We start from the raw sequence: 25,306 nt of genomic DNA on the forward strand, positions 1-25,306 counted from the left end.
GGTGAGGCCTCTGGAGTGTCACCACAACATGGTGCTGGGTTTGATTTACCTCCTGGCTGACAATTCAGGAACTAGCCTGTCCCTAATCAGGAATGATTCCAGAACCTAGGACAGGGGGCCCTGAAGGAGGAACCCAGGGCCCCGGCCACTTGGTAGAGAAAGCCGAGGGGCCGAAGTGGCTCCTGCACCCCATTCCCAACATGCTGGTTCTGCTCACATCACTCCCATGAGTTCCTCATCTTGGTCTGGAGTCCCCCAAAGGCAGAGCCCGAGACAGGGACTTTGGTGCAGGGAGGTGATTTGGGAGGTGACCCCAGGAAGCACGAGTGAGGCAGCAGGAAGAGGGAACCAAGGAAAGAGGAGAAGCCCATGGAAGGGGACATTACTGAGACCATCACGGCACACGATGAAGCTTGAGTGCACCAGGACCTCTGAGAAGTGTGCAGAAGGCTTCCCAGAATTTTCCATCTGAAAAACAGGAGGCTGGAGCCTTTATCTACCAGTTTCCATCCCTTCCTGGTTGAAGACGGCCCCCAAGAGAGTTCATTTCCCACCTCCCTTGCCCCCTGTAGTTCTGGAAAAAGCCCTGGAGCAGAATGAGGACCACTGAGGAGCGCCCTGGAGGTGGGGATCTGGCAGGACTGTCCTGGAATCTGAGTGGACAGACACCTGAGGCACCGGCCACACCCTCCTATGCATCCTGCTGCACTTCAGATAAAATGCGAACTCCCTCCATGGCCCCAATGCCACTGTCTGGTCTGGCTCCTGCCTACTCTTCCAACCTCCTTTCCCTCTCCTCTCCCGCTCGCTCATCATGCCACAGCTGCCTGGACTCATGAACAGCCACACTGGTCCCCTCCCCCATCCCAGAAACACCCATGCCACAAGCCTTCGCCTTTGCTCTTCCCTCTGCGTGAAACTCCACGTACGTGGTGAGGTAGCCTACTCCTTCTCATCCTCAGGGCTCGGCACAAGCATCCCCTCCTTAGAGAGCTCTCCACTGTCCACCCTACCTGAACTCCCATTATTCTCTCGGAAATCCCAGTGGTGTGCTGGCAAATGTTTCCCAACCGACTCCAAGAAAACCAAAACCCTTGATTTGCTGTGTTGGCCAGTTGTCCAGCCGTAAAGGCTCTCCCCAGGGTCAGCGTCAAGCTAACAGCATGAGGTCACCGACGGTGGAGTTGGGAAGAGAAGCACAGCGATGCTCTGTTATAGGGTATTCTTACCAAATGGATACAAAACGAGTCAAGTTCAAGAGCATAGATAAGAATAAAATAATTAAGAAATGATGCATTTGATTCTTTTTATTTTAATATAATTATTTGTAAATTTATGTAATTTAATTTTTCACAGTGGCTGTGTTTAACAGCCAGCTCACAAAACTCCTGAATTTTTAACAGTTGCCTCTCGAGAATTGATATGAGTCAACTCCCAAACCGCTTGATCTGCCTGTGTTCTCTTCCTCCGTGCACCTTTTAAGATGTGTCATTATTTTTCTGTTTGCTTCACTCTCTTTATGCTCACCTTCTAGAATGTGGGTTCCAGGAGGGTGGGACTGATGCTATGACTGATTTATTTTCCGTTGTGTCCTCAGAGCCCAGCACAATGCCCAGCCCACAATAGAAATTCGGTAAATATTTGTTGAATGAATGTATCAATGCATGAATGAATTGGGCAAATGATGTCGATGGATGTCATCGGGTTGGGCATCTCTGCTGTGGACTGAAGAGGGAACACTCACCTCAAATGACCCACAGTGAATCCCACAGGGCTTGTTGGGGTGCTCCCAAAAGGGTGTGGGGAGCAGAACAAGCCCAGAGGTTCCAGGCGGGAGAAGCCAGGCTGTAGTAGGAGATGAGTCTGGAATCATTGCTGAAGGCTCTTGGGGTCTTCCAGGGATGGCCTCTGCTGGGGCTTTACCCCTCCCCACAGCTCAGCTGGCCCACGAGGGAGCAGGGCTCTGAGACACATCAGGAGCTAGCAGAGTTCTCCATCACGGGCCTCCATGTGGAGCTTTGCCTGGGAAAGCTGAGCAGGCCGGGTCTGCTCTGATATATCTAGGATCCCAGCCATTCACAACCCCCGTGCCAGCCGCACCCTCCATGTAGCCGGGGCAATGACCCCAAGTGGAAGAGCAAACTTGGCAGGCCTGTGCCCATGGGTGCTCCAGTGTGTGCCCCACCTTCTGCCAGCCCCTCCAGCCTGGGATCCCGCTGCCTTAACAGACAGAGGACTCCTGACCTCACCTGTCTGTCCAGGGCCCAGCACGGCACCTACACAGGGGAGATGGCAGAGGATGCTTGCAGCATGCATGAGGCAATGAGTAAAGCAGCTTCCCGGCAGAGCTAATGTGAATCAGAGGCCTTTCCCACCCAGGCCAGTCCCAGGCCTGGCACTGGGAAAGAGCAGAGCGATGCCAGGCCTGCTCTCCCCATAACTGCAATGCAGGGTGGTAGCTGAGAACCTGGCCCTAGAGTCAGCCAACCTCAGCCACAGCCCAGCTCTGCCATGCTCTAGCTTGGGCCTTTATTGCCTCATCTATAAAGCGGGCCTTCATTTCCTCATCTGCAAAATGGGAATAAATCCTTATAGCACTTACCTCATAAGGTTGCTAGGAGATTAAATGAAATGATGTAAGTACCGGGCTTGCAAATTTCCTGGAACAGTGAAAGGGCTGAATAGATTAATCTTCAATTTGTAAAGCACTTATGCAGCATTTTTTGTGTGCCAGAAACTATCCTAGGCACCTTATGAATATGGTCGTTTAACATCATATTCATGTTGAGGTTTTTAACACTGTGCTGTACTGTCTCCCACTGTGTTTCTTCTTTTTGTTTGGTTGGTTTGGTTTTGGTTTTTGCTATTATTGTTACTGTTACAGAATGAGTTTCTTGCTTTCTCTGGGCCTCAATATTCTTACCTGCAAAATGGGGCATTGGAGTAAATGGCCTCTAATCCAATGTCTCCATTGCTATCAAGCTCTGATGTCCCATGTCTTGGTTCACAGCAGCCATTCAGAACTTTCTAAGTCACCATGGGCAGAGTGGATTCCCACTGCAGGGACCTGACCCAGGAGACCAGCCTCTGTTGCCAAGAGAATACGAGCATTGTGGCCGCCTTGCTCAACGGCAAGCACTGTGGACCCAGGCAGCCACAATCTCACCACCTAGGCTATATGGTGCCAACTCAGCTCTCACCTTTCCATCTGTGAGGAAGATTCACCCTGAGATAACATCCATTGCCAATCCTCTTTTTTTTTTTGCTTGAGGAAGATTAGCCCTGAGCTAACATCTGTGCCAATCTTCCTCTACTTTGTATGTGGGATGCCTCCACAGCATGGCTGATGAGTGGAGTAGGTCCACATCTGGGATCCGCACCTGGGATCCAAACTTGTGAATCCCAGTTGCCAAAGTGGAGCACGCAGAACTCCAACCACTCGGCCACAGGGTGGCCCTGAGATCAGCCTTTTGAGATGAAGGTATCAACACTGCCAACTCCATTCTTCAGTAGATAAGTATTTATCGAGCACCACTGTGTACCAAGGGCTGAGCAATGCTTTGGGAACAAGGCAGGAAAAAAATTGGGAAGGTTGCTGCCATCATCAAGTTTAGTCTATTGGGAAGAACAGAAAATACACAAGTCAACAAAGAAATAAACAAGCAAATTTCAGAAAGAAGCATCAGGGCCTATGAAGAGTGAAAATCAGGCAAACAAGATGGAGAGTGGCTGGGAAGGTGGTCAAGGAGGGCCTCTCTGTGGAGGTGACTTATGAGCTGACACAGGAATGATGACCCCAAGCTTGGGATGCGCTGGAGAGGGGCTTGATCTGTTCAAGGAACAGATCTGGGTGGCTGGAGTTCAGGAAGCGAGGTGGAGCATGGCCACAGACCTCAGCAAGGCAGCAGGACAGATCAGAGAAAATCAGCATAAAAAGCTTCGATTTCCTTCTATTTGCCTGCACACAAGACCCACTACACCATTTGTGGGGCCCAGGACAAAATGGAAATGAAAGGCCCCTGTCCAAAAAGCATCAAGAGTTTCAAGATGGCAACAGCAGCACGGGCATGAAGCCCTCTGAGCACGAGGCCAGCCCTGTGTGTACAAAACTCTGCTGCCCTTAACAAAGTTTGCTTTAATTCGACAAATACGTGCTGAGGGCCTATAATAAGTCGGCCACTGGGAGTACGAAAAAGTGAGTGATCAAACAAAGAAAGCCACTTGGACAATTTTTCCATTAGATTTTCTCCACATGCAGACGAAGTTAGAGGATTGACCCAACTTCACGTATTTGATGGTGATCAGACCCACAAAGCTCCAGGCAGTTCACTGAATGGATTTGACTTGTCTCCTTAGTAACAATGAGAACACCTATTGCACGTCCGCCATGTGCCTGGCACATACATACGTTATTTCATTTAATTCCCCCACCATCACTCATCGACAAGAACCATGCAAGGAACGTAGAAGAGAAATCAAGCTTAAAGAAGAGAATTAACTTTTCCAAGTTCACATTGCTTACCTGTAAGTGGGAGAGCTGAGATTTGAACCCAGTTCTTATTGGACCCAGAGCCCTCGCTCCCCAGGTGCACAATCCTTACCCACGTATTCTGTGTGTTCAGGTAATTGTTCAAACAAAAGATCCAGGTGCAACCTTCAATAACCTTGGGAATAACTAATGTCTGTTGAGGGCTTATGTATGCCAAGCCCTATGCTAAGCTCTCACACAGATTTTATCCTTTTTTCCTATAAGCCACCCCTTTGTGCATATAGCACAACTTTCCCACTTTCCAGTGGCAAGACTGAGATTCAGAAAGGTTTAGTAACTTGTCCAAGGCCTCCCAGCCAATGAGCCATAGAGCTGGAGACCAAGGCAAGCTGTGCGCCCCAGGGTCTGGGTTCCCACCTCCGTCCTGCTCCTCTGCCTCTCCACTAGGGCCGTGCACAGTTTTCGCTGCTGTGGAACCCCTGGCCAGTTGGTCATTTTCTCACTGGAAAGATCAGAGCTCAGGGGTCCAGGGAGCCAAGCCCAGAGAGAAGGCCTGGGGCTTTGACCTGTGTCAACATCACGGCTGAAGATTGCTTCATGCCCGGCCCAAGAGGAACAGGAAAGTCTGACTTCTCCCCTAACCATGGGAAAGAGTTCCTTTTCTAAAAAAAGCGAGGCCAGAACCATGAGTGTGACATGTCAGGGCCTTTTCTGCCACAGCCTGTCCCTCTGTCTTGGCCTTTTGGCCAATGGAGAGGGCTATCTTGAAAGAGGAAGACCCACTCACTTTCGGCTTTCTGACTAAGGATCTGAGGGACTTCCCTAAAGAAAAGCGCCAGGCAGGAAGGTTCTGGGGCCAGGCGTGGCCTGGGAAGGCTTAGTCCCTGCTCTGTGGTGCAACCTGGCAGGGACCCTCCAGCCACGGCTCACAGCCTCACTCTGATATTGCCTAGAAGGAAGCACTGGAGAGATGTCAGGAGCCTCTGGAGGCCTCCGAGTGTGGCCACTTGCCCCCACACCAGACAATCCAGGCTGCCAGGGGAAACAGCTGGCAGGTTCTGGAGTCTGCGTCAGTCCCAATTCTTCTCTGGTATGCCAGACTTCCATGGCAGGCAGAAGTTGTGTCTGGGGGAATTCAGTAGGAATCCCACAACACCAGTCCATGATTGTGGGACCTGTGCATGTCCATGAACCACTTTGGGTTTCCTAATTCCAATCTTCCTGAATTAAAAGGTATAATCTGGATTAAGAAACAGTAAAAATAATAGAGAAACTATAGAGTACACGTCCACTAGGGGCTCTACAAAGGCTGACTTTTAGTATGAATCTCCTCCTTTTAAGGAAAAGGGGCTTTGAGAAGCTGCCTCAAATCATACAGCTGTAAGTGGTGGAACAGGGAGTCCAACTCGATCCTTCTAAACCCAAAGTCTACACCCATAACTACCAGAGTATAGTGCCTGGTGCCTAGTATCTACCTGGCATAGAGTAAGCTGAGAATCAAGAGGACTTCCTCCCTTATCAACCATCCCGCCCGGGGAACAGAACAGAAGCTATAGGATGGTTTCAAGCACCGTCCCCACGCACTCCCTGGGATCAGTAAGCTCTAGCTTCTGCACCGACCAAGCTTAATGTTCCAGAAGCCACCTCAGTCAACAGGCTGACCACACATGCCTGTCTGCACGATTGCCTGTTACCACTGATGTCATGTTCTACACATGGATATATATAATGTCATGTCATATATATAGAGATATATACATATAATGCTGAAATTTATAACACAATGCTGAAAAGGCCCCCTCGGAATCTAGCTCAACACTACTTCAGACAGCAGCATCAGGCAGAGCAGAACTGTGAAATTAAATCTACTTGCCATCCCTGGCGGAGGCAAACAGAACATCAGATAGAGTGATTGAAGCATTTTTTTCTGACGTACGCAAGCACGGGCTGCTATGAAAGAAGCGTAGCAGAGGCACGGAGAAAGAAGTGAAGAAGCCACACAGGCTGAGGGTGTCAGGGAGGGCTTCCTGGAGGAGTTAACATGGGTGCCGGATCTTGAAGGGTGAATAAGAGTTTCCATGTTAAAAAAAAAAAAAAATTGAGGCGTGGCACCAACAGAGACGGAGAGGTCTGAAGGGCAAGGTGGGATGTGGTTGATCACTTACATCCATATCTCTCCATTCATTCAAGGAAATTAATGAACTCCAAATAGATGCCAGACCCTGGGCTCGCTACCGAGAGAGGAAAGCTGATTTTAACAAGCAGAAGCTCCCAGTGTGACCCGAGAGCAGATCGTTGCTAAACAGTGTGGGAGGTGTGACAAGGGTGTTTCTGGTGGATGGGGGCAAGGAGAAGGGATTAAATCTGCTTTGCAAGTGGAAAAAGAGGATGGGATTTTGAGTTCCATTTTTGGAGCTAGAATACACAGGATTCTGTGGTTGATTATATTCCAGGGATGAGGGAAGGGGACAAATCTGGGAGACTCCTGGACCTCCAGCATGAGATGAAGATAAGGACAGGAGAGAAGGGAAATATGCTTGGGAAGTTAAAAACTAGTTCAGCTTTAGAATCAGCTGTCTAAATTGGTGAGTCTAGGAATCCTTTAGATTAGAAACTCTTTGAGGCCAGAATTAAGATTGCAGCTGTTTGAAGGCCCTGCGTCCCCATGTAGAGGCCCTAACACCAGTCGGGGTGTACGCTGGGTGCTCAGGGAGCACTTGATGCTTTCACCTGTCCCACCCACGCTGGACTCTGGCTCAGTCTTATTCTGCAGAGACATCCTGAGCATGGAAGGCCAGGTTCACAAACTCGCCTCCAGCCACACGCCACCCAAGCTGTGCCTCCAGAGCGCCAGTCCCAGAAGCTTCCCGGGCATCACAGAATGACATGAAACTGTTTCTCTTTTCAGAAACCGAAACGCTCCCAAGACTGAACATGCGAATGCTTCTGCAGCTATAATCTCGGCAAACATCTGCTACCTTTGTGTGGCAAACGCAGTCTCTCTAGAACAGTGCCCTTGATTTCAGGGAGAGACAAATCAGGCCACACGTTTGTGTTCTGAATGCATCTCATCACAGGAGGAAATTTTCAGCAGCTTGGAATTCTGAATGTATGAAAAATGGATTTTTTTTTCTAAAACAAAGTGTTCTCCATAAAAAATCAACAAGGTTCCTGATAGAGATGAAGCCAGTTCTCTCTCCTGCCCTTTCCCCTCTCCAACCTCATCTCTTTCTGGATTTTCTGAGGTCTTTCTTTCTGGTCTTTCTTATCTGAATTGCCACTTTGAGAGCTGAGGTGGCAGCTCTTCTGGCCTCGGAGGGTCTGGTCAGGGTCAGCAGTGGCCTGAGTTGCCTCTCCACATAGAGTGAGCTACAGAATGAGCCACGGGCTCTTCTTTCATGTTTCAAAGATGCCTCGGTAAATGATCAAAATGGAGAGATGTTGGCAATGCTGGAGGGCCTCTGAGAGGCAGCCCCTCACCTTCCCAGCCCAGTCCTAAGGGGTTGGTGGAACTGTGTCCCGCAAGCAGCAGGTGTGGAGAAATAAGCTCAGACACGAGCATCAGGCTGCCTTGGGTTCAACAACTCTCTTTGCTGCCTTCTAGCCAGGTGGCCCTGAGTGGGCACTTCAGCCTTGCGGGGTCTCAGGTTCACCATCGCTGAAGCACACCCTCCCAATGTCGGAAGCCAGCCAGTGACGGCGTGCACAGCGGACTTGCAAACAGCAAACCGACACATAGCTGTCAGGTGACCCACCGTCCTGGTTTGTCTGAGACTGAAGGCATGTGGGACTTTCAGAGTCAAAACTGGGAGAGTCCCGGACAAACCAGGACTGTTGGCCACCCTATGTGTCTTCAAATGTAGTACAACCCCATTGCGGTACTAAGGTCATCAAGGGTGTGAAATGAATTTTCTGGAGAAATGTGCTGATTCCTTAAAAAAATGACTAATTCCTTACACAAAATACTCTGGGAACTTTATGGCAGAGTTAATCAAGAGGCTTTCTTGTTCTACTTTAGTCCTCTATGAGCACCCCAGAATTCAGTCAAGCTTGTGGAATAGCGGCAACACACACCTTCCAGATTGCTTGTGGCTTTCCGTCTATTTCATAAATATCTGTACAACCTCACTTTTGCTGTCCAACAGGCCACCCAAAAGCTTAGTGGCTGAAAACAACAGTCCTTTCTTTGGCTCATGATTCTATGGAAAGCAACTTGGGCTGGCTCAGCTGGGCAGCTCTTCTTGGCTGGACTCACTCAGGGATCTTCAAACAGACGCTCCATCACATCTGCCTGGCTGGTCTAGGATGGCCTCAGTGGGATGGCTTATTTCAGCTCCATGCGGTCTCTCGGCATCCAGCAGGCTAGCCTTGTTCACATGATGGCTGGGCAGGGCTCGGAAAGAGCATCACAGCCCACAAGGCCTCCTGAGACCTAGACTCGGACCTGGCACGCCATCACTTCCACCAGTTCTCTTGGCCAAAGCGAATCACAGTCCAGTCCAGATTCAAGGGGTGGGGAGACAGACTCCATCTTTTGATGGCAGAAACTGCAAAGATACATTTCAAAGGGGTAAAGATATGGGGTGGCAGTCGGGGGGGCGAGGGGCGCAATTTACAGCATCCTTCTAATTTATTTTATAAAACATAGAAACATATAAAACATAGAAACAAGGGACTTCACTAACTATAATAATCTATTGTCACGTCGTTACCCAGCCATTCAAGCCAGAAACCTTGGAATTCTCCTAGCCTGTTCCTCATGCCCCCTCCATATCCAACCGCCACCAAGCCCTGCCACCTCTACATCCTAAACATCGCCCGTGTTGCCCTCTCCTCTCCATCCCTACACCCAGCTCTGTTCCTGGGGCTGGTCCTCACTCGCTGGGATTATGTCGGTAGACTCCTAATCCTGCTCCATTCTTCCAGCCTCACCATCTCTAGTCCACTCTCACTGCAGCCACAGTGGTCTTTCTAAAGTGTGCGTTTAAGCATGTCAGTCCTCTGTTCTAAAGCCTTCTTTAGCCCCTTACTGCTGCCAAATCCTATCTACCAAAGCCTTTCTACTCTCATCTCCGAAGATCTCTCCAGGCCAAAGAGCTATTCCAGCACCTGACCGTGTTCTGGGCATGGTGAGTTATTTGACTTTTCCTAAACAAATCACGCCTTTCCATGCTTTTGAAAATGTAGTTCAGTCTTCCAGGAACGTTTCTCAAAACGTAGATGTTTGTTACCAGATGGACCTAGACTGAAATCCCACATCTGTGCCCAGAGGAGTGTCCATTTGTACGTGTTTCTATCTCTGTTGTTGGGTCTTCCCAATGAGAACACAAATCATTGATTCACTGTTTTAGTCAGGGCTCCACAGAGAAACAGAACCAATAGGGTGTGTGAGTGTGTGTGTACACATATCTTGATATGTGCATATATACATATATGTCTATACATGTGTGTATATATATACACACACAGAGTGTTATTATAGGGAATTGACTCGTGATTATGGAGGCAGGCAAGGCCCAAGATCTGCAGGGTGAGTCAGCAAGCTGGAGACCCAGGAGAGGTGATGGTTTCATTCTAGTTCAAGTCCAAAGGCCTGAGAACCAGAAGAGCTAATGGTGTGGTTACCATTCAAAAGCCAGCAGGCTCAAGACCCGGGAAGAACCAATGTTTCAGTTTGAATCCGAAGGTAGGAAAAATCTCTACATCCCAGTCCAAAGGCCATCAGGCAGGAAATAATTCTGTTTTACTTGGGGGAAGGTCAGGCTTTTTGTTCTACTTAGGCCTTCAACTGATTAGACAAGGCTCATCCACTTTAGGGAGAGCAATCTGTTCTACTGGATCTACCAACTTAAATGTTAATGTCATCCAAAAATACCCTCACAGGAACAGTCAAAAGAATGTTTGACCAAATATCTGGGCACCCTATGGCCCAGTCAAGTTGACCCATAAAATTAACCATGACACTGGTCAATGCTTTAGTTGGTAAGAAAAAAAAAAAAGTGACGCAAAAAGATAGGAGAAATAAGACTTACAGATTGCGTAATGAACAGAAATACTGCATTCTCCCTTCTTAGTTTTGGAAAATACTCATGGTGGTAACTATGGTGAGCAATGGATGACAGAATTAATTACAGAGTCCTTCTGGGCATGGGACATTTGTCATCCATGTAAGCACACAGAAGAAAGGCTTCAGGGCCAATGACCACCACCACCTTGGTCCAGGCTTCAGTACCTCTCCCATGGACAATTGCAACATCCACCTCATGAACTCCTTACTTCTACTCCTGGCCTTCCAACAATCCATTTTTTACACGGCAGCCAGGGTGATCTTTTTAGGTGACAAATTAGAGCAGATCATTCCCCTGTTTTTAAACCTTCAGTCCCTTCCCAATGCACTTAGAACAAAATCCACTACAGCCTACATGATCCAGCCCCTGTGGCCTCCACAGTCTCATCTCCTGGCCCTCTCCCTCTTGCTTACTGAACTGGCACCCTGGCCTCCTTTCTACTCCTCAAACATACATCCTCAGGACATACACGTGGATGCTCCCACAGCCGGCCCCAATCACTAGGGGCACCCAGCCCTTTGCATGACTAGCTGGCTCATCCATCGTCTCCCCTCAGATGTCACTCCTCAGGGACACCTTCTCTAATGTCATTGAAAAGCACCTTGTTTACAAGTTTGTTTCTTTGATTGTTGCCTGTCTCCCCAGCTGGCGTGCAATCTCCATGAGAGCTGAGACCTTGTCAGTCTTCTTCTCTGTGTATCTCCAGTATCTGAAACAGTATACTGAATAAATTTGGTTAAACGAATCAGTAAACAGATGATTGATATTATTTAAAATTATCAAAAGAAATATGTATATTTATTTGGTCAAAATAAAGATAGGTGCCACCTCTGACCCAATGGAACCTTTCCTACTACCTCCATGCGGGTGAAATAAACTTCTTCCAGCCCCAGACTCAGAGATCTCCCTCAAGGACACATTGCCTTGGGGCTCACCTGAGAGTCCTTTCAAGCTGGCATTTCCTTTGATTTCCTTAACAGGGGTGATGAGTAGAACCAGGTTCACCTTTTTTGAGAGGACCACATTTTTTCACTCAAAAACCTCAATATGAAAGAAAAGCAACTCAAGTGCTTTGACTACGGCCTGATCAAACCTAACAACAACAGAGAAATTAAACTGAGTTTTAATGAGTTCCAGGATTGCTTCTCTAGAGGACTTCAAAGTAAAAGGAGCACACATACATCCAACTGCGTGCTAGCATCTACACTTGGGTGTCCCACAGGCTCTGAAGCTCATTGGGTCCAAAGTCAGGTTCATCATCTCCCTCCCTCCACCCACTCAACCTTGCCGTTTGTCAGAATCCTGGGTGTCCAGAGTGGGGCCACCATTCTTCCAACTGCCAAACCAGAAACCCGGAAGTCTCCATTGACAGCCCCCTTTGCCTCAATCCCTGCATCCTACTGCTATGACCTCCAAAGTCCACATTCTGCTCCCCGTCTCCACTACCTCCACTGAGTCCAAGCAAACACTCCTTCTCCCTCAACACCTGCATCCATCTCCCCACTGGTCTCCCCACCTCCACCCAAACACCCTTCGTTCTCCCATGGCAGCCAGACCATCTTTTCAAAAGATAAACCAAATTGTATCCCATAGCTTCTTTATCCCCTTCTATGGCTTCTCACTTTTCTTAGAATAGAGGCCAAATCCTTTCCTTAGCCTGCAAGGCCCCAGACAGTCAGCCACTGCCCACCCCTCCAGCCTGGCTCACGCACTGTGACCCTTCAACTTCGCCCTGTGGCTTTTGTTTAGTTCCAACTCTCCACAGAGACTTTGCACATGCCATTCCCGTTGTCTGGAACATTCTCCTGCTACCAACCACCTCTTATCCATTCTTTAGATCGCTGCTCAATTTTACTTCCTCAGGGAAATCTTCCTTATCATTCAGTCTGGGTCAAGCCCTCACAGAACTGTTTTTTTTCCTCCCAAGCACTTATAACTATGCATAATCACGGATTCATTCATGTGCCTACATGACTATCATCTCCATCTCCCGGCAAACTATAAACTCTGGAGGGAGGGAATTGATTCTTTTTGTCCTGCATTGTACCCCTAGTGCTCAGTATAGCACCCAGAAGAGAGTAGAGGCTCAAACCATTGGATTGATTGATTAATGAATCAATGAGGAATAGCTCTTTTAAGGAGTTGGGCCCACCCCCTATTAGCTGGCCGAGGTCCCATGATTAGCAGTCCTCATGGGAGATGGGAGAACCGGATGAGCCAGGAGTGAAAAGTAGAGGAAGAAATCCAAGAGTCATCGGAAGATTCAGAACCGTGTGCTGAAATCACCATCGTTTCCCTGTAAGTTGCCAGGGCTCATTGTCATTTACAGATTTCTGTACCAAGGAAATGCATATCTGACTCCCAGTCCCCCTAGATGGATAGCACATTTGTCCTCTCTCTTTGGGAATCTCAGGTTGTGTAGAACTTGGCAGAGAGTGGTGGGCAGCAAGGAGAGGGAAAATAGACTGGGTTTGCTGTTGTCACTATGCCAAAGAGAAGCGATCTGCTAACATCTAAAGGATGTTCCCAGCCACTCACTTTACTCATCATTCCTAAGAAAGAAAACACACACACACTCTCTCTCTCCCTCTTTCTCACTATGAGAAAGAAATGAAACCAACTTAAGATCTTTGGGTCAAATGGCCTTGAATTACCTATCAGTCAGCTGATGTACACTTTGCTGTCACCATGTACCAGGCATTCCGCTATGTGCTGGATCACAGCAGAGAACAATCCTTGGGCCCAGGGCCTGTCCTCATGGACCTACAGTGTGGTGGGGGCTGCGACTTTGAACAGGTGCCAACACCATGCTGCAATCAAAGCTGAGAGGGAAGTTCAGGGGCCTGGGCAGCACGGAGAGGGGACATCTGACTTGGCCTCAGAGGTCCGCAGAGACCTGCCAGAGGAACTGAGAGCAAAGCTGAACCGCAGTAACCCCTCGAAGCCTTGGCTTTCCCATACATAAAATGGAGACAATAAGTCTCACCTCCCAAGGTGGTTGAGAGCGATAAATATAAAATAACGAGAACACTGGCTGACATTTAGTGGGCACTCATTCTGCGGCAGCCACTGGGCTAAGCACATTTTGTGCAGTAGTTCATTAAATCTTCATCAAAACTCCAGAAAGTAGGTACAAATATTATCCCCATTTTACCAATGAGTAAACTGAGGTTTAGGGAGATTAGGACACCTACCCAAGTCTCTGGTGACCCAGGTCTGCCTGGCGCCATGTTTTGAGGAAGGGCACTCTGCTATCTCCCTAATGTGACCATGAAAAGCACTGAACCCAAAATAAACCATCAATGAATTTCGGTTCCCTTTCTCCCCTTCCCCTCTCCTCCTCTTTCCCCCAGAGAGGAAAAAACAGCACCAAAGATCCCAGAGTTGTGTGCCTTTAGCTGGTTTCTCTGGATCCCATGAAGACAGTTTATCTGTATAAATACAATCTTCAAAAGGACCTAGAAAGGGGAAACCAGAATATTGAGAATTATTTCCACCTCAAGAACAATAAACTAAATTCCTGAGTCCATTTGTGGCCTCAACTCTCACCCAGGGGAGGGCCTGGGTGGAAGCCTCGGAGCTCTGCTGCCCTGGGTCTGGAGGTCACTGAGTTTAAGGCCTGGTTGCCAACGAGTGCCAATGATGCAGTCCAAAAATTAGTCAAGCACCCAAGCTGCTTGGAGGCAGAGTTCCCCACGGTCTCCTGTGGCCTGTGTTCTAGAAGACGCAGCTCGAGTTGCTGTTGTGCTAGCCCCTCTGGAGGACTTGGCACTATCCCATACACTAAGCCATCACCCATGGACCTGGCCCTGTCTTCCCCTCCTTGCCCTGCACCCAGCTCTTTCACTGTATTTCAAGGTTTGACCTCAGAGAAGATGTATTCATTCACCTGTTTGAGTTATTCCTTCACTCATTACCAGGGGCCTCCTAGGTGCCAGACCTGCGTCCATGCATTTGTCAACTCCTCATTGTGCTGATATTATGAGTATGTTTGCAGATAAAACTGGAGGAGGAGACTTGACTTCTGGCCAGTTGCCACATCTCTCACTTGGCTGTGAGCGCGTACCACCAGCTGTCAGCCAGCCTCCTCCCTGCAGTTGATTCCAAAGCTGCAGAGGTCAGAGCCATGATACTCTGCTGCTGACATTGCCGGGATGGTGACCCTGCCTCCTCTGGCTCAGCTGAGCTGAGAACAATCAAGATCAACCCCTCAGGTCCATCCAAGGACCCCTGGGAAACGCTGCCCCTGCCAGGTAGGGGCTGAGCTTGCTCGTTCTCTTGCAATGGCAGCAAGACTTGGGAGTTACTGGGCCTTAGGAAGCCCTGGGCTCCTGAGCTACTTCTGAGAATCAGTCTTAAGCCATATTCCTTGTCCTGACCTACTTTCTCAGTTGGCCCAATGTTTTAGTTCCCAACAAAATAATCAAGTGCACAAGCTTTGGAGTCAGGCAAACTTGGGATCATAGCCTAGCTCTGTCACTTTCTAGCTTGGTGAGCTGGGGAAAATTTCTTCTTGTATCTAATCTGGAGTTTCCCCATCTATAAAAAAGGGATGGTAATAATAAGAGTTGCACCTATTTCATAGGGTTGGTTTGATGACTAAATGAGATAATGCACATAGAGGGTTTAATCCAAGTTTTCTCAACCTCAGCACTAATGACATTGCAGGTTAGATATTATTTGTTGTGTGTGGCATCCTGTGCATTGTAGACATTTAGCAGATTTCCTAGCCTCCACCTACCAGATGCCAGTAGCATACCTCCCCCTCAGTTGTGACAACTAAGAGTATCACCTGACATTGTCAAACTCCCCTGACATCACTCCTGCTTAACCTAGTGCCTGGAAAATATGCTCAATTAAAGTTAACCATTGTTATTACTGGCCACTCAAACCCAACCTGCTTGGATGGTCTCTGCCCCCTGTCCGGATCTTGCCAGCACCACCCCCCAAGAGTTAATGCTGATCCCCACTTTCTGTGTACCACCAGGACCCTGACTCAAGATACCTGAAATTATGTAACTGTCAACAGTTTGACAACGCCTAGAAATGTCTGCTATGACATATTGAACAGATAAGACCTTCCCCTGGGAATATCACAAACAAAAGAGAATTGAGGGGAGGAAAGAATCAAGAGGAGAGTTTCCTGAGGCAATCTGAGGCTAGAAAGAACATGGAAATCATTGTTGAGAGGGCTCGAGAGCTCTAGGAGGATGATACCATTCAACAAATGCAATAAGACATGAAAAGAAATAAAGATGATGATATACTATTAGTACTATCATGTGAGTCTCAGAACCCCTTGATTATAGATGTGTTCTGAATTAAAATACATCTATGGATATAAAAATGCCTCAGGACCAGCCAAGTGGCGTAGTGGTTAAGTTCAAGTACTCCACTTAGGTGGCCCGGGGTTCACTGCTGCAGATCCTGGGCACGGACCTACACACCACTCATCAAGCCATGCTGTGGTGGTATCCCACACAAAAGAACTAGAAGGACTGACAACTAGGATATACAACTGTGTACTGGGGCTTTGAGGAGAAAAAAAATGTGGGGGAAAGATTGGCCACAGATGTTAGCTCAGGGCCAATCTTCCTCGCCAAAAAAAAAGCATATTAAAAATGCCTAGTCCATGACCTGGCACACTGTAAGCCCTCAAGAGAAGTCATATAAAGCTGTCATTCAGTTTGATTTATTTTTTTGTCAGGGAGAAGGCTCAGTCAGACAACTGGCTCAATATCTTAGAATTTCTTAGTTGGGAGGGGTCATTGAGACAACCTGACCCAGCTCCTTAATTTTACAGCTGAAGACATTTTACATGGAGAGATCAGAAGTGGATTGTTCAGAGTCATACAGTGTGTAAATGGCAAAAACTAGAAGTGAATCCAGATTTTCCAGACTCTACAGGCGACTGCAATGCACATGGATACACATATCTATGCTAACTCGTCCTGAGCCTACCACTTAGGTGACCTAGGTATCAAACTCAGCAGCTGGAAGAGACATGAGCAGGTGCATTTGGACACCTTGGTCTTAGGCCATCCCCTACCCTCTGGACTTGGCACACCCCAAACTATCATCCTGCCCCATCTTGACTGTTCCTCTGTTCTCTTTGCCTCACTTCCAATCTTATGCCTCTGTCTTCTTCCTACTCTCCTACCCACAAAGCCTGTTCAAGTCTTATCAGTACCATCTGATCCCATGAGAGTAATCTGACTCCTCATTGTTTGGTTTAGTGTCTCCTCCCTGACAACAACTAGCTCATATTGAGCACTCACTGTGTGCTAAGAATTTATGTGCAATATCTGTCTGTAAATAAAAGTCATTACTATTATCTCCGTTTTACAGATAAAGAAACTAAGGCTCAGACAGCTTCATGAGTGGGAAAGGAGAGCAGAATGTTAACAAGATAGAATTAAAAGACTAACAGATTAAAGCACTAGCACATGATTGTCCTAGAGTAATAGGTGGAGATGGTTGAATTCCTGGAGAGAGTGAACTAGTTTAGTCTAAAGGCCAGAGGGAGGTGGCAGCTGGTGAATGCTTTCTGGGAAGAGAGCTGATCCCCCAAAATTGTGCTTTTTCTTCATGTCTGGTAAATGCAGATTGATTGAAAAGTAGGGTGAGAGCGATGCTGGGATTCCTGGTTGGTGGGATTCACAGCCAGGCAGCATCTCTCTGCTGCCTCCAACCCACCCAGAAGCCCACATACCACTCAGAAGCCAGGCCCATGCCATAGCCAGGCTCTCATTTGTCCTCACCAGGTCACCAGATCACAGGAGGAGTAGGGATTACGTCTCCACCTGTCTTGACACTGGACCTCTAGCTCCTGACCCATTTCTGACTAACGCATCTGTGCAGTCGTCCAAGTCTATGACCCACTTCCCACAGGGCTCCTCCCCAGACAAGCTTCCCTGTGGACCTTCTTTGTGCCCTGGAGTGCCTGCAGCCTGCAGGCACCAGCACCACCTGTTCTGGACAGCTCCACCCAGCCCAGCCCTCACCTGGGTGTTGTCCCGAACTCCACCTTCTCCTTTCCCTTCTCAGCCCAAGTCTTCCAGCTCTGTCCGCTCTAGCTCAGAAAGGTGTCTCTCTCACTTAGGTCTTTTTAACAGCTGCTTTCTCTGATCCAGTTTCCCCTCCTCTAATATACTCAAAAATACAAATCTGTTCATATCAGGTTGCTGCTTAAGTACCTGCTATGGATTCTCTTTTCCTCTAGGATAAAACCCAAGCCCACAGGCTGTTTGTCCCACCCTGAAGCTGAATCTATCAGACTAGAATTTTCTCTGCCAGATGAGTGTAGGGAAAATGGAGTTACATAAGCTAATCACTAAGATTTCCCAACATTTGGCCCTATGCAGGATAACCCTTAGATCTTAGAATCTTACATTCTAAAGGGAACTTAATCAACTCCCCACCACCACACACTCAATCTTTCCTTGACTGCTACCAATGACAGGGAGCTCACAACAATATGAGGCAGCCCATTGTGTTGTGTAAAAGATTTTCTTCTCATAGGGTTCTAGCATCTTACACTTGTAATACACCCAGAAGGTGGTGAGTTTCCCCCTACTGCAAACACCTTTCTGCAACAAACCTGCAAATAACCTGATTAATTCCCTTGAAATACTCACGCTTACATGGAATTGTGTTTTTAAACCCAAATGCAGGATTTTGCCTCTTTCTTTCCCAAACAAGTCTCTTCTACCATACAAAATATGTTTGGATTCTGAAGTGTCCATCGATATGATCCCCCAACTAGCCCTTTCCAATCAAATGTTTGACCCCTTGGCTAAGAGTGCAGGCTCTAGAGTCAGACCACCCAAGTTCAAATGTCATCTCTGCCACTTACAAGCTGTGGGACCCTGGCTGAGTGACTTCATTTCTCTGAGCCTCAGTTTCCCCATCTGCATAAGTGATACCTACCTCTTATAGCTATATGAAGATTAAGTAAGGTAATACATAAAGACTGCTAAGCATGGTGTCTGGTCTACATCAATGCTCAATAAATGTCATCTCATGATTATAATTAATATCTTTATCTATGATGTCAACGATGGTTTTCAAACACTTTTCCTAGAATCCTAATATTTAAAATAGATAAAAACAGTATTGCTCTGGTGGCAGCATAGGCAGGGTGTCCCAGAATCCCATTGCCTCTGTCTTTCCCTTCTTAATTCCCCTTCTTGGTAGCCCCAACAAGACCCCATTGGAACCTTAAGACTCTGCCCAGTCTAGTTTGAAAACTATTGATCAATTTCATTAATAAAATGCTCCACCAGAAAAGGCCCATGGCAGAGACATGTAGAATATATATTAGTTTCCTACTGCTTCTGTAACAAACTTAGCAGCTTAAGCAACACAAATTTATTATCTTAGAGTTCTATAGGTCAAAGATTCAAAACAGATCTCACTAGGCTGAAATCAAGGTGTGGGCAGGACAGCAAAGATCTGTTTCCTTGCTTTATCCAATTTCTAAAGGCCACCCACATTCCTTGGCTCATGGCCCCCTCCCTCCATCTTCAAAACCTGCAATGTAGCATCTCTGATCCTGCTTCCATCATCGTATCTCCTTCTCTGACGCTTTTGCTTCCTTCTTCCACTTTTAAGAACCCATGTGATTATATCGTTTCCTCCAGATAATCCAGAATAAGCCTTCTATTTTAAGGAGAGTTGATTAGCAGCCTTAATTCCATCTGCCACCTTAATTCCCCTTTGCCGTATAACCCAACATATTTAAATTTTCCAGGGATTAGGATGTGAACATCTTTGTGTGGGGCCATTATTCTTCCTGCCATAGCTTATCACTAGAGACCTCCTGGGAGACCAGCTTGGATAAATTACTCCGCCAATGCCCTTGCTGAGAGAAAGTCCGGGAAACTGAGCATGTGGCATCTTCAGTTTTATGGTGGAAGACAGGTTCCATGTCTCACCAAAGTTCATAAAGGAGATGATTCCCCCAAATTAGTCCAAATGGTGGGGAGATATTAAAAAATGGTAACAAATATCCACAGCGTCAATCTAGGAAGCTTATTTTTCAAAAGAGAAATAATAGTATTCTAGAATTACTAGATCTTACTGAAGCTGAATTGGCTCCAAACTGATTCCTACTTTATTCTCTAAATGCGCATAATCCCTCCACCATTTAAACAATCATTTCTAGTTCATTGCAGGAGACTGGACTTAAGCCCAGAATTTCTAGAACCCAGGTTTTGAAAATCAAGACAAGACCTGCCCACCCCCAGTCTCCTGGCGTCTCTCTCCCTCCGCACTTCTTCAGATGAGACTGACAAGGATTCCACAAAGACTTCTGCAAGTCCTTTCAAGACACCGGGCTGTAATTCACACGGGATTGGAGACTCGAATTAATTAAGAGCAGCGAGGTGTGCCTTTTGCCTTTCTCCTATCTTTAGTTTCAATCTCTCCAGATTAAAGGCTTTTGCCTTGATGAATTGAGCAGCGCTCTCACTTTCCTCGATAACTGTCCCTGTTGTACCACCATCGCCATGCAGTGGACTCTCCTTCCTTCTCCACCATCTATCTCCAAACAGCACAATAAAAACCCTCGTTTTTATTTTCAGTGGCGTTTCAAACTTGGCTCCTCTCACATATAGCCTTTCAGACATAGTTCTTATAAACATGGGTCATTTCCCCAGGCGTCTGGCTGTGCGCCCGTCTTAGCACTTGTGCTTTTAAAACCTAAACCCATCGGAGATGATGCTATGAAGGCACAGTCCTTTCTAGTTCACCCATATCGGGATTATACAATGGGAGGATCGTGGATGCTGGGCTCAGATTTGTAGAGACGCAAACTCCACCTACATCTCTCACTAGCAGTGTGAGCTCTATCTCTAAAATTATAACAGCTACTCGCACTCCCAGAGCTGCACAGCTGGGTATCTTTGTGGCAGACTCTTGTGAACATGCTTCTTTTGAATTTCTCTCAGGCATTTTCCCTCCAGTAAAGATAGTTTTGTCTGTTTGTCTGAACGCCTGCTATGGCATTGCTTAAAAACAGATGGACAGATATCCACCAAATTTGGAGAGCTCTTTGAGATTGTCCAACATAAAGTAGAGGCGATGCAGCATGCATAACATTCTCTTGGGGAGCCAAGGCATTTCAAAAGATGTGAAGTCATCCTCCAAAACAGAGTTGTCTCCAGGATATGTGGGGCCCTGAGCAAATTGTTTTTGTGGGACCCTGACAAATAACCAATTTAATTAAAATATATATTATAAAATTCATAAGCCCATATGAGGCACAGTGATTTATCCATGAGGACCTAGAATAATAGGTAAAGAAGAGATAATTACGTACTTGCTTATCGTCCAATAGACCATGAAGATTTTTTTCATAGGATGAAGGAATAATCTCTCTCTGTTCACGTCCAGGAAACATCTCATTGTGTTTTTTGTTGCCGGATGCCCATTTCTGGCTAGTTTTATGTCTCCCACCGTGAGGAAAAATGTAGCAATGCTGTGTTTACTCCCAATGCCCTGGCATTTCAGAACCTGCTTGTTTGGAAGCCATATAGAACTCTGTGCCTATGCAGTTCTCCAGAGCATTTTCATTGTTGGTTACGTTGTTACTCACAATGCTGCCTCGTCAGTCAAGCCACCTATGAATACTGTCTTTCAATGACTCAAAGGTCATTACTAAGCTTCATCGATGAAGACCACAAATGCAAGTCTTACCCAGAATATGTTACCCAGATATCTTACCCAGAATCTCACCAATATCTTACCCAGAAATGATCATTCATTTTCCAGCTATGTCAAATTTACCACTTGCAATTTTATAACCTACGCATGGAAAAATACGTCTTTCAATCATATCTGGAACTCCTTCAGCCATAATCACCACATTCTTGGAATGGGACCTCTCTCAGTGTTGACTGCCTTCCACTCACAGATAACTCAACGGGTAGCACAGATGAGGGGCCCACCGGAAAGGCAAGAAGAGTGGATCCCATTCATGCAAGAAATGTCTGGCCCTTGTCCACATGGCTTAAGACCAACCCAGGAGAGCACATCACACATCCATCAGATGCAAGAGAGGCCATCATGCGCAGGGCTCATTGTCATCTCAAAAAGCCTCAGTGTAGACAGGCATGACCTCCTCTGGAGGCTGTTCAGGAGATGAAGTAACCACCCTGGGTGCTGGTAGCAAGGGTTGCACAAAGGTAGGGGGAGAACGATAAGGCATGAGGCTTGAGAAGTCAATAGGGACACAGGTCAGCAAGGTCAAGTAGAAAAGTACTGGGAGGATGGGAAAACCAAGCAGCAAAGTCAAGGTGTGGAAAGACATAGAGCTTTGCAAACAGAAGGCACATCCAGGAAACATCAGATGGTCTCTTGTGGCTGACTTCATGTGGCAGGCTAGGAAATTTGAACTTTCTTCTAGAAGCCGTGAAGACCTCATGTAGTATCTCAAGCAGGAGAGAGACATGGCCAGATCGGGGGTTTGGGAAAGTGACTACAGTAGCAGAAGGAAAGTCAGCCTGGAAGAAGAGGAGACTGATGGGGGAGAAGCAAATAGGAGGAGGTTATTTTAATTATCCTGCAGGAGACAAAAAGAGTCCAAACCGAACCTGGGTGAGGAGTCGTCAGGTAGGAGAGAACAGGGCAGGCTCTAGACACGTTTCAGGGGCCAAGCAGGCAGGACGTGATGATTGTTGGAAGAGGAGTGAAGGTCAGGGAGGAGCCCTGGATGACTCCCAGGTTCTAGCCTCGGTGCCTGGGTGGAGAACGGTGTCATTCCTGAAACAGGGAATAGGGGAGGAGGAGCAAGTTGGGCAGGAAAGGAGATCAATTCAGGCTGGGGCTTGTCGAGTTATGGGAGCACAGGATATAGGAGAGGAGTTCTCAGAAGACAGGGAACACACTCAAATGTCAAGAGCGAAGTCTGGCCTGGAGAGGGTCTTGGTTTATTTGGAGACCATAGAGAAGATTCTGAAATGAGACGGGAACTCAGAACAGAATCTGGGAAACATTGAAATTTAGGGAATTGTGATGGAGTGAACATCAAGAGTTAAAATGCAGGACAGCCAGGGACAAAAGTCCATCTTCCAAGTGTTAGAAGCCATGCTGAGTTTGGCAGAGTTTTCATAGTGAACTATTCACATATACCCCGATACCCTCTTTTCTTTTCTTTCCTGAGTAAAAGCAGAATCTGCATCCTCATCACATTTACAAAATTCCTGTACAAAATCCTCTAGAGCCTAACCTGTTTGCCCTCTTGAGTCAACAAATATGAATGCAGCCAGTGGGCTTGCCAAAGACTGACTTCAGCAACATGGTAAGACAATGTCAATGGGCTAGTCATGACGGCCGATCAATGACGGTCACCGGCCTTGCAGGGGGTGAGTCCAGAGCCTTGAGCTTGGACCCCTTAGACAAATAATGGTAGAAGGCCCTTAGATTTAATCTTGTCTTCCTCATTTTCAGGTGGAGAAACCAAGGCCAAGAGATTGGAAGGTTTTTACTCAAGGTCAGTAGTAAAACCAGTTGACTGCATCACTGTGACATATTTTCTGAGGTAGGTTAGAAGGTCTTAGTGGGCAGAACATTTCCAAAGTTTCTCTACCAATGCGACCAGGTGCCACTGGCTTAGTTCAGAAACCAATGAGTCTGCAGTTCCTCCAGTGCATTCAGAAGCTCCTGGGACGAGGGCAATCCTGGTGAGACATGGGAGGGTGGAGAAAAGGTGAGAGTTATCACCCTCCATGGGGCTCCGTCGACAGTGGCTGCCACCTCTCCCTCCCTCCCTGAGGCCACTAGGATCTGCATTTGCCCTGGGCAGGGGCTTTGGGGTCACTTAAGGATCTCGAGAAGGGGACTCAAGGAGGGAATCCAAACCTGTTTTGCAAAAGTAACCTTCCTTGAAACTAGCCAGTGTAAGAATGCTCCTCCCTGAAAATAGCTGTCCCTGGTGGGCATTTTCACAGCTCACTCTCTGACATCCCTGTGTCTAGTCTTACCCTGCTTCAAGCCTTCCCCTGCACAGCTGCCAGAGGGATCTTTCTGAAGCAACTTTTTGATGATGTCACTGTTTGGGAACTCCCAGAGCACTCTCCCACCTATAAGCAGCTTGGCAGAGTATTCAAGACCCTATCCCCAGCCTTTCTGACCTCCAGTCTTTCCAGCCATCACTTCTCCCAGGTTTCCCAGAGTTCTGCCACTTTGGGGCAGTTCCCTAAACACACCAGAAATTTTTATGCCCCAGTGCCTTTGCACATGCTTCCTGGAATTGCATTTTCCTTGTTATCCATTAAAACAACTCCTAGTTATTCTTATTAATTTAAATATTTTGTATTTAGACTTTAAATTCCTTTAAAACAGTGACTGGCATCTTACCTTGCTCTCCCCAGCATATAGTTCAGGATTTGTCAACATGGTTGGAATGAATGCCTATGAGCCACTCAGACCCCTTACCAAGTCAAGAGGAAGAGGAAGGCTGAGAGTGTCTATGAATAATGCAGGATCACCCTCCACATGAGTGTGGGCCAGGGGGACAGTTAAAAGGGCTACCGTGAAATGCTGCGGTGACCGTGTTTCCACCCAGGAGGGGAATAATTATCAGATCAAACCTTACTCAGGAAGTAACTTTTCCTACCAGAGAAGTACTAGACTAGAACCATCCCTTCATTAATTCCTCATAACAATTCTAATCAGAGGTGGACCACAGGGAGTTTAGGAGCCCAGATGGATCATAGGTGTAGCCCCGGACACAGTGGGGAGAGGGAATGGGGTAGTCCATTGAATCAAAGCTAGGGCAGGCATTTTCCAGAGGGTATTAGAGGAAGCAAAGCTCCTTAGGAATATTTGGAAATACCACTGATACTCCGTAAGGTGAACTTTGGGCAAGAACATAAGTAGAAGCTGAGAATTTTCCGCAAACAAACAGTAACATGAACCCAGACATATGTGAGCAAAAAGAACAATGTAGCTTCATAAGGAAGTCAAAAGACATTCCTCCAAGAAAACCCAGATAGAATCCGTTCCCTTGGCTGTTCATAGCCTTGAGTTTTCGCCAGGTACACAGTGAGGGTGGAGTGGGGGCTTACACAGAATCCCATAGTATCGCAGGCATAGTTTTTTCTATGCTCTTGTCCTCAAGTTACCCATATAAGTTTCTCATTCTAGAATATGGGCTCAACATTCTCTACTAACATTTTTGTTGTCTTCATAAAGTCCTAAATTGCAGTCTCTTCAGTTACTACCTAAGGATGCCTGAGCTGGGTGTCTCCAACTGACATATGGAAGCATGATTCGGATGCCCACATGGGACATTCATTCGCTTAACAAGTATTTGTTGATCACCTACCTTGTGTCAGACACTGGGGATATAATAATAAACAAGAGATCTTATGCTCTGGGGGTTGACGGTCTAATGGGTGGGGGGATACTTACAATCCGTGCACTCTGTACTATGATGGAGCAGCAGAGGGGGCCACAGAAACACAGAGAAGAGGCGTTTGACCTAGACCCATTGGGTCAAGGAAGTCTTCTTGGAGGAATGATGCTAGTCCTGAAACATCCTGTTAGACAATATGAGAGGGAAATGGAAAGTGGAAGCATGTTTCAGGCAGAACCAGCTAGGGAACTGCATGTGGGGGTGCGCCTGCAGGTGAGAGAGGGCGTGGCCTATGAGGGGAACATGAGAAGAACAGGACAGGTCCAAGGGTGGACCCAGCCTGCTTCAGCCTGTCTACACATGTTACCGAGGAGGAAACCAGAAAGCTAG

Source organism: Equus quagga, chromosome 12, assembly GCF_021613505.1.
Source record: "Equus quagga isolate Etosha38 chromosome 12, UCLA_HA_Equagga_1.0, whole genome shotgun sequence".
Taxonomy (NCBI): Eukaryota; Metazoa; Chordata; class Mammalia; order Perissodactyla; family Equidae; genus Equus; species Equus quagga.